This window comes from Arachis duranensis, chromosome 7 (assembly GCF_000817695.3).
Source record: "Arachis duranensis cultivar V14167 chromosome 7, aradu.V14167.gnm2.J7QH, whole genome shotgun sequence".
NCBI lineage: Eukaryota > Viridiplantae > Streptophyta > Magnoliopsida > Fabales > Fabaceae > Arachis > Arachis duranensis.
In genome coordinates, this window is record NC_029778.3 from 30,897,916 (window position 1) to 30,912,134 (window position 14,219).

Sequence of the window (14,219 nt, forward strand, 5' to 3'; positions counted from 1 at the left end):
TTTCTTAGTTGAAAAAAAAAAAAAAAAAAGTGAGAACCTTTGTTACGTGATGTAGGGATTTTGTAATTTTATTCCACTGCTTATTATGCATGGGATCACACACATAATATTCCTCTTCATTATTGGATCCTTCATTAAGCATAAATTTTACGTCTTGGATGCATATAACGTTTACTAAGCAATTACATTACCTTGTTTCCCCTTCTTATGAGTATTTTGGATGTCATATGGTTGTTTCTCTTTGTCGCTTGTTGATACGTACATCACTTGATGCAGTGTAATTGGTAGAAGAGTTGTATGAGAGTCCATTTTGTATGTAGCTGTCATTAAGGCAAAGAATTTGATAATCCATAATGTTTGGATTATTTAATAATGGTCTTAATAAAAAATATATATTTTTTTAATAATTATTAAATAATTTTTATTTAATTTTATTTATAAATTAATTTTTTATTTATTAGTTAATTTTAAATTTTATTTTTTATTTTATAATTATTATTTTATTATTCATTATATATATTTATTAACAATTAAAAATAATAATAAAACATATCTTCCATTAATAGTAATCTCTATAAATATTATAAATATTTTGACAATAATGTAAATCAACGAATTAATTCGATTACGAAATCAAAATTCCTAATTTTCTCGCGAAACTGAAGGCAGAAGGGAACTGAGGGAAGCACAATTTTTGTCTTTCTACGTGGATGGTATGGACACGACGTGCTTATGCTGTTAGATGGTTTTTGGAACTGTCCTTCTATCGGGATCACCTTGGCAAGACATTTATGAAAATAAGGGATTAGGGCATCAATTGAGAATTTTGATTTTCATAGTGTTTCTAATTTTTACAGATTTAATGGATCAAGAGAAAAAAAAAATTCCTTAATTTACATTGTCAAAATATTTATGGAGGTCACTATTAATGAAAAATATATTTTGTTGTTGTTTCTAATTGTTAATAAATATAAATAATGAATAATAAAATAATAATTATAAAATAAAAAAAATAAAAATTTGAAATTATATAATAGATAATTAATTAATTTGTAAATAAAATTAAATAAAGATAATTTAATAACTATTAAAAAAATAAAAAATATATTTTATTATTGAAATATTTAATAGTCCAAACCTTATGAGATCGTCAAAAGATTCTTTGTCATATATTAACTTACTACAGATTATAAAAGAATAAAGAGCAATTTGGAAAGGAGAAAATATATTTAATTGGATGTGAATAATAATTGAGAAACCCATTAGCCAGCTACAAATCTTTAAATAAAGTTGAGGTATGCAACAAATTAGTTATCATTGACTTAATAGAATGGGAAATACTATATACATACAACTAAAAAAATAGAGAAATGATTTAATTTATGCATTTTTTCATAAAATATTATTCTTTTTGGTAAATATTTCTATTTGTATACATGTTCATACCTAACCCAAAGCATAAAAGCTAGGCCCAAAAAGGATGAAATCCTCACCCAAGAGGGTGGCCTCTTTAAAGAGGTCAGACACGATGAAAGAGATTGGTTTATGCTTATCCAAATAAGTAACCGAAGGATTACTATGTGTTCATAACACACAGTGAAAGAAAAGAAAGTAATCCTAAAGATCTATTTTATGTTTAAACTTTATTCGAATAAATAATATATAGATCAGATCTAAATACCTGGGTACGTTAGTAAAAATCACTTTCTCTTTCGATGGTATGAAGGCACTATTGGTGGACGAAATTGTGATCATCAACAATGGCTCCAAAGACTTGGTACTTTCAAACGTGAATCTCACTTTTTCACAACTCCGCACAACTAACCAGCAAGTGTACTGGGTCGTCCAAGTAATACCTTACATGAGTAAGGGTCAATCCCACAGAGATTGTTGGTATGAAGCAAGTTATGGTCATCATGTAAATCTCAATCAGGTGGATTTAAATGGATTAAGAGATTATTGGTTTAAATAATGATAATAAAATAAATAGAAAATAAAGATAAAGTTACTCATGTAATTCAATGGTGGGAATTTCAGATAGGTATATGGAGGTGCTGTGTTCCTTCTGAATCTTTGCTTTTCTACTTCTTCCTTCCAGTTTTTTTATCACTCCTTTCTATGGCAAGTTGTATGTAGGGTATCACCGTTGTCAATGGCTACATCCCATTCTCTCAGTGAAAATGGTCCAAATGCTCTGTCACAGCACGGCTAATCATCTGTGAATACCACAGACAAGGTTAGACTTTCCGGATTCCCATGAATGCCGCCATCAATTCTAGCTTATACCACGAAGATTCTGATTAAGGAATCCAAGAGATATGTGCCCGGTCTAAGGTAGAACAGAAGTGGTTGTCAATCACGCGCGTTCATAGGTGAGAATGATAATGAGTGTCACGGATCATCACATTCATCAAGTTGAAGTGCAACGAATATCTTAGAACAGGAATAAATCGAATTGAATAGAAAATAGTAGAAATTGCATTAAAACTTGAGGTACAGCAGAGCTCCACACCCTTAATCTATGGTGTGTAGAAACTTCACCGTTGAAAATACATAAGTGATGAAGGTTCAGGCATGGCCGAATGGCCAGCCCCCAAAATGTGATCACAGGATCAAAAATACAATTCAGGATCCAGGATTGAAAATATAATAGAAAAAAGTCCTATTTATACTAGACTAGCTACTAGGGTTTACAGAAGTAAGTAATTGATGCAGAAATCCACTTCCAGGGCCCACTTGGTGTGTGTTTGGGCTGAGCTTGAACTATCCACGAGCTGAGCCTTCTCTTGGAGTTGAACGCCAAGTTGTAACGTGTTTTGGGCGTTCAACTCTGGTTCGTGACGTGTTTCTGGCATTTGACTCCAGAATGCAGCATGGAACTGGCGTTGAGCGCCAGTTTATGTCATCAAATATCAAATAAAATATGGACTATTATATATTGCTAAAAAGCTCTGGATCTCTACTTTTCAACGCCATTGAGAGTGCATCATTTGAAGTTTTGTAGCTCCAGAAAATCCATTTCGAGTGTAGGGAGGTCAGATTCCAACAGCATCAGCAGTCCTTTGTCAGCCTCCTATCAGAGTTTTGCTCAGGTCCCTCAATTTCAGCCAGAAAATACCTGAAATCACAGAAAAACACACAAACTCATAGTAAAGTCCAGAATTGTGAATTTAGCATAAAAACTAATGAAAACATCCCTAAAAGTAACTAGATCATACTAAAAACTACCTGAAAACAATGCCAAAAAGCGTATAAATTATCCGCTCATCAACTATGCGTATTCACATCGAGACTAACCTTTGCTGTTGATGAGCGGATATTTTATATGCTTTTTGTCATTATTTTCATATAGTTTTTAGTAGTTTTTATTAAGTTTTTATAGGTTGTAGTGTTAAATTCACATTTTTGGATTCTACTATGAATTTTTGTGTTTTTCGACAATTTCAGGTATTTTCTGGCTGAAATTAAGGAGCTAGAGCAGAAATCTGATTCAGAGACAGAGAAAACATTGCAGATGCTGTCCAGATCTGACCTGCCTGCATTCGAAAAATCTTTTCTGTAGCTACAGAAGTCCAAATAGAGCGCTCTCAATGTCTATGAAAAGCTGACTTCTAGAGTTTTCTAGCAATATATAATAGTCTATACTTTGCTTCGGAGTAAAAGGCCAAAAACTGGCATTCAACTCCGGCTTCCTGCCCCCTTCCAAGCGTCCAGCGCCAAAAGAGCAGAGCCCAGTGTCCAAAGGCCCAAAGAGGATCCCCTAGTTGGCATTCCATGCCCTAAGGAACCTCATAGCACGTGGATCTCATCAAAACTCAGCCTAAGCATTCACCAAGTGAGCTCCAGAAGTAGATTTTAGCACTAAATAGACTATTTTACCCTTTACTAGTCATTTGTTCACTATTTAAGAGTTATTTTACACAATGTCTTCAGACCTCCTTAGAAGGATACACATTATTTTCGTTTTCATTATTGTTTTTACCTCAGTATGAGTTTCTAAACCTCCTAGGTTGAGGGGAGGAGCCCTGCTGAATCCTATGAATTAATAAAAGTACTATTTCTTCTTCTTCGATCTGTGTTTGATCTATCTCTAAGATGTATATCACGATCTTCATCGTGATGAATAGAACGATCTTACAAATTGGCTCTGTTCATCACATTAAGATGAACGTGCCTGACAAACACCTATGTCTACCTGGGTTCGTGTAAGTACCTGGAAGAAAAGCACGAGCCAACAGCTATGGATTTACATCTCTCAGACGGTTAATCCACGATTTCGTTGGGGACTTCTCGAGACATCAGTTCAGTTGATCTCCAGGGAGATTAAGGTCTCCGTGGTACAGACGAGAATCCAAGAAGCAGCGTTCTCTGATCCGGAAGATTCAACCTTGTCTATGGCGTTTTGAGTAGTATCGCCAGGAGAATGACATGCTAAGAGCTTCACCCTCCATTGGATTGAATGACCAAGGGCCCTGGCGTTCATTCTGTAGCAGAGGAGATCAAGGACCATTGGCGTGGCTTTGATCACTTACAGCCTGCCATAGAAGAAGATCATTCAAAATCAAAGAAGACAGTAGTACCAGAGTTACTTCAGAAAGACAAAGAAAATCCAACTCTCAACTCTATTCCTATTATTTACTACTCCCAGCATGTAATTCCTAATAGCTAACTTCTTAAAATCTAACTTACAACTCCTTCCGATTCCGCCTGACTAAGACCTACAAGACAACCATAAGCTTGCTTCAAGCCACAATCCTCATGGAATCGACCCTGACTCGCTCAGGTATTACTTAGACGACCCAGTGCACTTCATGGTACTGCTACTGTTGTACGAAATAGTGTGCGTTTTGCGTACACGCGCACCAGCTGTCAACTCCTTGACCAATGGATATCTGATCTAAATTGAGAAACCTCTTGCAACTCTTTTCCCGCCATAAAATTCTTCTCCAAGAATTAGGCTCACATACGTTTATGTGTGTAGAGGTAAAGCAATAAAACCCTTGTGTTGGTTTCTCATCTGTGATTCCTCTACTCTTGGCATACATATATATAGTATGAGATTTGTTACTGATTTTAAATTTGAATCTCAATTCAAATTTAAATCATATCTTGAAATTCTAAATCTGAATCCTTCAAATTTATGAATCATATCATAACTCAATTTGAAACAAAATCAGTTGAGATCTCATCCAAATTTAAAATTGAAGTTTAGAAATAGAATAACTAATTATTCTCAAATCTCATTTAATATTCTCAATTATCATATTATTATCATATTCTTGGTGCTAGCAAAGAATATAATAATATTCCATTTGAATTAATATAATTATTTATTTGATCAAATCAAAATAATAATTAAATAAGTCTACAGCAAAGATTAAAACACTCATTAGTGTGTGACCCACCCCATAGGTTCAATACTAAGCGGGTAGTAAATTAGTCATACTAAATTTACTAATCAAGGTTAGCGTCTAGCAACACTCCTCAACGACCTGATAGTATGAAGGAATCTATTTTTACTAAGAACCTTAGAAGAACAAAGTATAATTCCTTCCATCTTTCTAGCTCTTGGTTAACCTTTAGAGTATGGTTTAATTGTCAAACTCTAACTTGTTACCATTATTATAATGAACTGTGAATGACATACGAAACTCGTTTCTTCATTCATTCAATCCCCTTGGCAAAGGTTTTATTCATCTCAGTCATTATAATCATAGAGCTTAAACTCTTTACCGAGAGTTGACGGGTTCCTTATTGACAAATCATTAATTCTACAGGTATTTAAATCATACCCAATATCCATTCAACTAGCACCCTAGGGTATTATGTGTTCGGAATCAAAATATAATAAATACATTGTTAATTACTATGATAGTCGCAGGTCAAAGGAAACTCTATTTTAATGTTCATTTTTAATAATCCTGTGTGATGCACGAAAACTTGTCTCTCAACAAATTTCCTTTCGGTAAGTATACCGAATTATCGTCAAGTAAAAACTCACAATAGAGTGAGGTCGAATCCCACAGGGATTGATTAGTCAAGCAACTTTAATTGGAGGAATGTTCTAGTTGAGCTAAGCATAAATTGAGTTGATAATTGCAGAAAATTAAATGGCGGAATGTAAATTGCAGAAAGTAAATTGCAGAATCTTAAATGGAGATTTGGGGAGATGAACATAAAAGTAAATGGCAGAAGGTAAAGAGAATAGGTAAGATAAAAAATGGGGGATTCATTGGGCTTAGGAGATGTTGCATTCTCCGGATCAAGTTCATTCTCATCTCTTCCTCAATCAATGCATTCATTGATCTCCTTGGCAATCTTAAGTGATTGGATCCCAATTCCTTGGCAACCCAATCTCTCTAAGCTTGAACAATTGCCCAATTCCTTGATTTAATTGCTCATGGGAAGAGATGACGTATGGTCACTGATTATACCACATGTATTTCCAAATCAAAGTGTTGGTAAGATTATATGTCACTATATCCATCCAAACCCCAATTTGGTCCAACATGAGAAAGCAATTCTAACATGATCTCCTCATCTCTTTTCCAAGGCTCAGAGGAGATCCAATTATGGAGAGTTTCTTTTCCAAGACAACTAACCAATTGATTTAAGATCGAAAGCTTTCTAGTAAATCAAGAGAAAAGAAAGAGGAAGAGGAATGAAAACTATAATTGATCCATCAAATTACAACAGAGCTCCCTAACTCAATGAAAAGGGATTTAGTTGTTCATAGCTCTAAAAATGGAAGATGATAAAGAAGAGTGCATTTTGAAAGTAAACTAGAATTTGCAGAAAAAGTGAATATACAGAATGTAGTTCCCAATAATGCCAAGCCCCCTTTCTAGTTCAAAACTACTTCCTATATATACTACTCTTCTGATCTTCTAGTTAGCTCTTTAAGTCTTGGATATGGGCCCTTGATCTTTAGTTGAAGCAGTTACAGTCTTCAGTGGGCTCAGCTTTGCTTGCAGAAAGAATGTGAGTCAGGCATGGTAGGACATTAATTAGGACGTTAGTGGCGTTAACCTTAGGTGAAAACTAGTGTTCAAAAGCGTTAGTGACGATAACTTTGTCACTAATGTTTCAAACCAATTGATCCATATTAACTTCAATGTTAGTGGTACTAACGTGACCACTAACGTAGCCTTTTAGCCCTTTGCAAACGTTATTGGCACTCACTTTTACCAATAACGCTGCTCCTTGTCCCTCTTTTCCATGTTAATGATCCATGTTAGTGTAACTAACGTGGCCTTTAACGTGGGAATGCCAAAGCTCAAGGGCGTTAGTGACACTTACCTTTCTCACTAACGCTTCAAAATGCCCCTTCTTCCCACGTTAGTGCTTCACGTTAATGGCATTAACGTGACCACTAACGTGGGTGTGCTTGCCATCTCCAATGTTAGTGAAAAAGGTGAGTGTCATTAACGTTGGCCTTATCATCCCTTTCTCCATGTTACCATTCACGTTAGTGGTCTTAACTTGATCATTAACGTAGGCAATCTTGGCCTTTCCCAGCGTTAATGACAAAGGTAAGTGTCACTAATGTTGGCCTATCTCTTCTTATTCCATGTTAGAGTTCACGTTAATTGGATTAACGTGATTCTTAACATGGCTATGTATGGCCTTTTGGAACGTTAGTGGTATTTACTTTTACCACTAACGTTGGAGCTTCCCTTTCCTTCCACGTTAGTTCCCACGTTAATGTAACTAACGTGGCAACTAACGTGGGTTATGATGGCTTTCGAAGGCGTTATTGATGATAACTTTTCCACTAACGCTGCAAGCTTGCTCCCATTCCACGTTAGTAGTCACGTTAGTGAGACTAACGTGGCGGCTAACGTGGCTCTTCTTTGCTTCCTTTGTCCTGAAATCAAACAAACAGGGTACATCAAAGCACTGTTCCAAGTCATAAGATCATGCATCATCCATTTTATCTTTTAATTCATGCATAATTCTCATGAAATCATGTAAAGTTCACAATGTTTTCTTGAATCAAGATGTAAGTGTGTGTTTACCCAAAACTTGCTTATTTACTAAGAAAATGCATGAAACTACTCTAAAATAGTAAAGAAAAGGTCAGTAAAACTGGCCAAGATGCCCTGGCATCACAACACCAAACTTAAAGCTTGCTTGTCCCTAAGCAAGTACTGAAGCATAATAATGATGAATGAAAGAACAAGAGAAACAAGTTCTTATTATAGAAGTCAAGTTCTTGGTTTATGGGGGTTTCATGCATAGCAACTTAGGTTCATTCCTTTACTAGTTTTCAGGTCCTTATCATGCTCTTGAATACTTGCTTGATTGCATCCTATGAGATCCTTATTCATTGATCCCCCCTTTCCTTTTAGGGTTTATTACATTCTTTTAGGCTAAGTGCTTTGTGAGGGGGCGACTCTTTAAGATATGCTTTCAGCCAACACTCCCGAACTAGTTGGTTCAAGGTGCTAGGTGTTGAGACACCCCTAAGGACCTACTCCCTCAAGTCTCTCTCACCCATACATGCACACCACATGCATATGGTTTGTTATTTTCTTTTCTTGAGGCCTTGGTGTCTGATGAGCGGATAATTTATACACTTTTTGGCATTGTTTTTAGGTAATTTTTAGTAGAATCTAGCTACTTTTAGGGATGTTTTCATTAGTTTTTATGCTAAAATCACATTTCTGGACTTTACTATGAGTTTGTGTGCTTTTTTGTGATTTCAGGTATTTTCTGGCTGAAATTGAGGGACTTGAGCAAAACTCTGATAGGAGGCTGACAAAGGACTGCTGATGCTGTTGGATTCTGACCTCCTTGCACTCGAAATGGAATTTTTGGAGCTACAGAACTTAAAATGGTGCTCTCTCAACGTCGTTGGAAAGTAGACATCCAGAGCTTTCCAGCAATATATAATAGCCTATACTTTATTCAAGATTAGATGACGCAAACTGGCGCTCAACGCCAGTTCCATGCTGCATTCTGGAGTCAAACGCCAGAAACACGTCATGAACCAGAGTTGAACGCCAAAAACACGTTACAACTTGGCGTTCAACTCCAAAAGAAGCCTCTGCATGTGTAAAACTCAATCTCAGCCCAAGCACACACCAAGTGGGTCCCGGAAGTGGATTTCTGCATCAATTACTTACTTCTGTAAACCCTAGTAGCTAGTCTAGTATAAATAGGACATTTTATTATTATATTAGACATCTTGGATTGTATTTTGATCCTTTGATCACGTTTTGGAGGCTGGCCTCTCGGCCATGCCTGGCCCTTCATCACTTATGTATTTTCAACGGTGGAGTTTCTACACACCATAGATTAAGGGTGTGGAGCTCTGCTGTACCTCGAGTTTTAATGCAATTACTACTATTTTCTATTCAATTCAGCTTATTCTTATTTTAAGATATTCATTGCACTTCAACTTGATGAATGTGATGATCCGTGTCACTCATCATCATTCTCACCTATGAACGCGTGATTGACAACCACTTCCGTTCTACCTTAGACCGAGCGCATATCTCTTGGATTCCTTAATCAGAATCTTCGTGGTAGAAGCTAGAATTGATGGCGGCATTCATGAGAATTCGGAAAGTCTAAACCTTGTCTGTGGTATTCCGAGTAGGATTTATGGATTGAATAACTATGACGAGCTTCAAACTCGCGATTGTTGGGTGTGATGACAAACGCAAAAGAATCAATGGATTCTATTCCGACATGATCGAGAACCGACAGATGATTAGCCATGCTGTGACCAGAGCATTTGGACCATTTTCACTGAGAGGATGGGATGTAGCCATTGACAACGGTGATGCCCTACATACAGCTTGCCATGGAAAGGAATAAGAAGGATTGAAGGAAGGTAGTAGGAAAACAGAGATCCAACAGGGACAAAGCATCTCCATATACTTATTTGAAATTCTCACCAATGATTTACATAAGTATCTCTATTTTTATTTTCTGTTTATTTATTATTATTATTATTCAAAAACTCCATAACCATTTATTATCCGCCTAACTGAGATTTACAAGATGACCATAGCTTGCTTCATACCAACAATCTCCGTGGGATCGACCTTTACTCACGTAAGGTATTACTTGGACGACACAGTGCACTTGCTGGTTAGTTGTGCGGAGTTGTGACAAAGTGTGATTCACGTTTGAGAGCGCTGCCAAGTTTATTGGCGCCATTATTGATGATCAAAATTTTGTGCACCAAGTTTTTGGCGCCGTTGCCGGGGATTGTTCGAGTTTGGACAACTAACGGTTCATCTTGTTGCTCATATTAGGTAATTTTCTTTTTAAAAAGTTTTCAAAAATCTTTCAAAAATTTTTCTCTGTTTTTGTTTTTCAAAAAAAAAATTTCGAAAAAATTTATAAAATCATAAAAACCAAAAATATTTTGTGTTTCTTGTTTGAGTCTAGTGTCAATTTGTGAGTTTGATGTCAATTGCATGTTTTTAAAAACTTTTGCATTTTTTGAAAATTCATGCATGGTGTTCATGATCTTCAAGTTGTTCTTGGTAAGTTTTCTTGTTTGATCTTGATGTTTTCTTGTTTTGTGTCTTTTGTTATTTTTCATGTGCATTTTTGCATTCATAGTGTCTAAGCATTAAAGATTTCTAAGTTTGGTGTCTTGCATGTTTTCTTTGCATAAAAAATTTTTCAAAAATATGTTCTTGATGTTCATCATGATCTTCAAAGTGTTCTTGGTGTTCATCTTGACATCCATAGTGTTCTTGCATGCATCATGTGTTTTGATCCAAAATTTTTATGTTTTGGATCATTTTTATGTTTTTCTCTCTCCTCATTAAAAATTCAAAAATAAAAAAAATATGTTTTCCTTATTTTTCACATAAATTTCAAAAATTTGAGTTGACTTAGTCAAAAAATTTTAAAATAAGTCGTTTCTTATGAGTCAAGACAAATTTTCAATTTAAAAAAATATATATCTTATCTTTTCAAAAACTTTTTCAAAAATCAATTTTTTTCATTTTTTTATGATTTTCGAAAATTTGAAAACATTTTTTTAAAATCTTTCTCTTAATTTTATTTTAAATTTTCGAAACTTCACTAACAATTAATGTGATTGATTCAAAAATTTGAAGTTTGTTACTTTCTTGTTAAAAAAGGTTCAATCTTTAAATTTTCGAATCATATCTTTTAGTTTCTTGTTAGTCAAGTAATTAATTTTAAATTTTAAAATTCAAATCTTTTTCAACTATATCTTTTCAAATAATATCTTTTTCAATTTTTTTTTCAAATCTTTTTCAACTAACTCATTGACTTTTTGTTTGTTTCTTATCTTTTTCAAAACCACCTAACTACTTTTCTCTTTCTAATTTTCGAAAATTCCTCACCCTTTTCAAAATTCTTTTTAATTAATTAATTGTTTCAATTTTTAATTTTAATTTTATTTCTTCTCTTAATTTTTGAAAATCACTAACTCTTTTTCAAAATTAATTTTCGAATTTCTCCCTCTCTCATCTCTTTCTATTTATTTATTTACTAACACTTCTCTTCATCTCAAGAATTCGAACCTATCCTCCCCTTTGTGTTTGGATTCTTAACTCTTCTCCTTCTTCTATTCCTTTCTTCTTCTACCAACATAAAGGAATCTCTATGCTGTGACATAGAGGATTCCTCTTCCTTTTCTGTTCTCTTCTTTCTCATATGAGCAGGAATAAGGAAAAAAGTATTCTTGTTGAAGCTGATCCGGAACCTAAAAGGACTCTGAAGAGAAAACTAAGAGAAGCTAAAATACAACAATCCAGAGATAACCTTACTGAAATTTTCGAACAAAAAAGGATATGGCAGCCGAACCCAACAACAATAATGCAAGGAGGATGCTTGGTGACTATACTACACCTACTTCTAAGTTTGATGGAAGAAGCATCTCAATCCCTACCATTGGAGCAAACAATTTTGAGCTGAAACCTCAACTAGTTGCTCTAATGCAATAGAACTGCAAGTTTCATGGACTTCCATCAGAAGATCCCTTCCAGTTTTTAACTGACTTCTTGCAGATCTATGAGACTGTTAAGACTAATGGGGTAGATCCTGAAGTCTACACGCTCATGCTTTTCCTTTTTGCTGTAAGAGACAGAGCTAGAACATGGTTGGACTCATAGCCTAAAGATAGTCTGGACTCATGGGATAAGCTGGTCGCACCTTCTTGGCTAAGTTCTTTCCTCCTCAAAAGCTGAGCAAGCTTAGAGTGGATGTTCAGACCTTCAAACAAAAAGATGGTGAATTCCTCTATGAAGCTTGGGAAAGATACAAGCAGATGACCAAAAGGTGTCCTTCTAACATGCTTTCAGAGTGGACTATTTTGGATATATTCTATTATGGTCTTTCTGAGTTCTCTAAGATGTCACTGGACCATTCTGTAGGTGGATCCATTCACCTAAAGAAAATTCCTGCAGAAGCTCAAGAACTTATTGACATGGTTGCAAATAACCAGTTCATGTACACTTCTGAGAGAAATTCCATGAATAATGGGATGCCTCAAAGGAAGGGAGTTCTTGAAATTGATGCTCTGAATGTCATATTGGCTCAGAACAAAATGTTGACTCAGCAAGTCAACATGATTTCTCAAAGTCTGAATGGATGGCAAAATACATCCAACAGTATTAAAGATGCATCTTCTGAAGAAGAAGCTTATGATCCTGAGAACCCTGCAATGGCAGAGGTAAATTACATGGGTGAACTTTATGGAAACACCTATACTTCATCATGGAGAAATCATCCAAATTTCTCATGAAAGGATCAACAAAAGCCTCAACAAGGCTTTAATAATGGTGGAAGAAATAGGCTCAGCAATAGCAAGCTTTTTCCATCATCATCTCAGCAACAGATAGAGAATTATGAGCAAAGCTCCTCTAACTTAGCAAACATAGTCTCTGATCTGTTTAAGGCCACTTTAAGTTTCATGAGTGAAACAAGGTCCTCCATCAGAAATTTGGAGGCACAAGTGGGCCAACTGAGTAAGAAAATCATTGAAACTCCTCCTAGTACTCTCCCAAGCAATACTGAAGAAAATCCAAAAATAGAGTGCAAGGCCATTGACATAATCAACATGGCCGAACCTAGAGAGCAAAGAGAGGACGTGAATCCCAATGAGGAATACCTCATCGGACGTCTCTCAAGCAAGAAGGAGCTCCCTATTGAGGACCCAAAGGAATCTGAAGGTCATATAGAGACCATAGAGATCCCATTAAATCTCCTTCTGCCATTCATGAGCTCTAAAGACTATTCTTCCTCTAAAGAGGATGAAGATGTAACTGGAGAGCAAGTTGCTCAATATCTAGAAGCCATCATGAAGCTGAATGCCAAGTTGTTTGGTAATGAGACTTGGGAAGGTGAACCTCCCTTGCTCATTAGTGAACTAGATACATGGGTTCAGTAAACTTTACCTCAAAAGAGACAAGATCCTGGCAAATTCTTAATACCCTGTACCATAGGCACCATGACATTTGAAAAGGCTCTGTGTGACCTAGAGTCAGGCATAAATCTTATGCTACTCTCTGTAATGGAGAAGCTGGAGATCATTGAGGTACAGCCTGCCATATTCTCATTACAAATGGTAGACAAGTCAGTAAGACAAGCTTATGGATTGGTAGAAGACGTGTTAGTGAAGGTTGAAGGTCTTTACATCCCTGCTGATTTCATAATCTTAGACACTAGGAAGGAGGAGGATGAATGCATCATCCTTGGAAGACCCTTCCTAGCCACAGCAGGAGCTGTGATTGATGTTGACAGAGGAGAGCTAGTCCTTCAATTGAATGGGGACTACCTTGCGTTTAAAGCTCAAGGATACTCCTTGGTGCACGAAATTGTGATCATCAATGGCGCCATCAACATGGTACGCACAATTGTAATCTCAACTCCTTATCACAACTTTGCACAACTAACCAGCAAGTGCACTGGGTCGTCCAAGTAATAAACCTTACGCGAGTAAGGGTCGATCCCACGGAGATTGTTGGTATGAAGCAAGCTATGGTCATCTTGTAAATCTCAGTCAGGCAGACTCAAATGGTTATGGATGATGAATAAAACATAAAGATAAAGATAGAGATACTTATGTAATTCATTGGTAAGAATTTCAGATAAGCATATGAAGATGCTTTGTCCCTTCCGTCTCTCTGCTTTCCTACTGTCTTCATCCAATCCTTCTTACTCCTTTCCATGGCAAGCTGTATGTAGGGTTTCACCGTTGTCAGTGGCTACCTCCCATCCTC

At 35.9% G+C, this 14,219-nt stretch overlaps 1 non-coding gene across 1 annotated transcript; it reads right to left on the bottom strand.

Moving 5' to 3' along the window:
• Positions 1-12,187: 12,187 nt before the first annotated feature.
• Positions 12,188-12,295, bottom strand: LOC127740801 (small nucleolar RNA R71). Its single transcript, XR_008001658.1, has one exon. It is a non-coding gene; the product is annotated as a small nucleolar RNA R71 (small nucleolar RNA).
• Between the last annotated feature and the right edge of the window lie 1,924 nt (positions 12,296-14,219).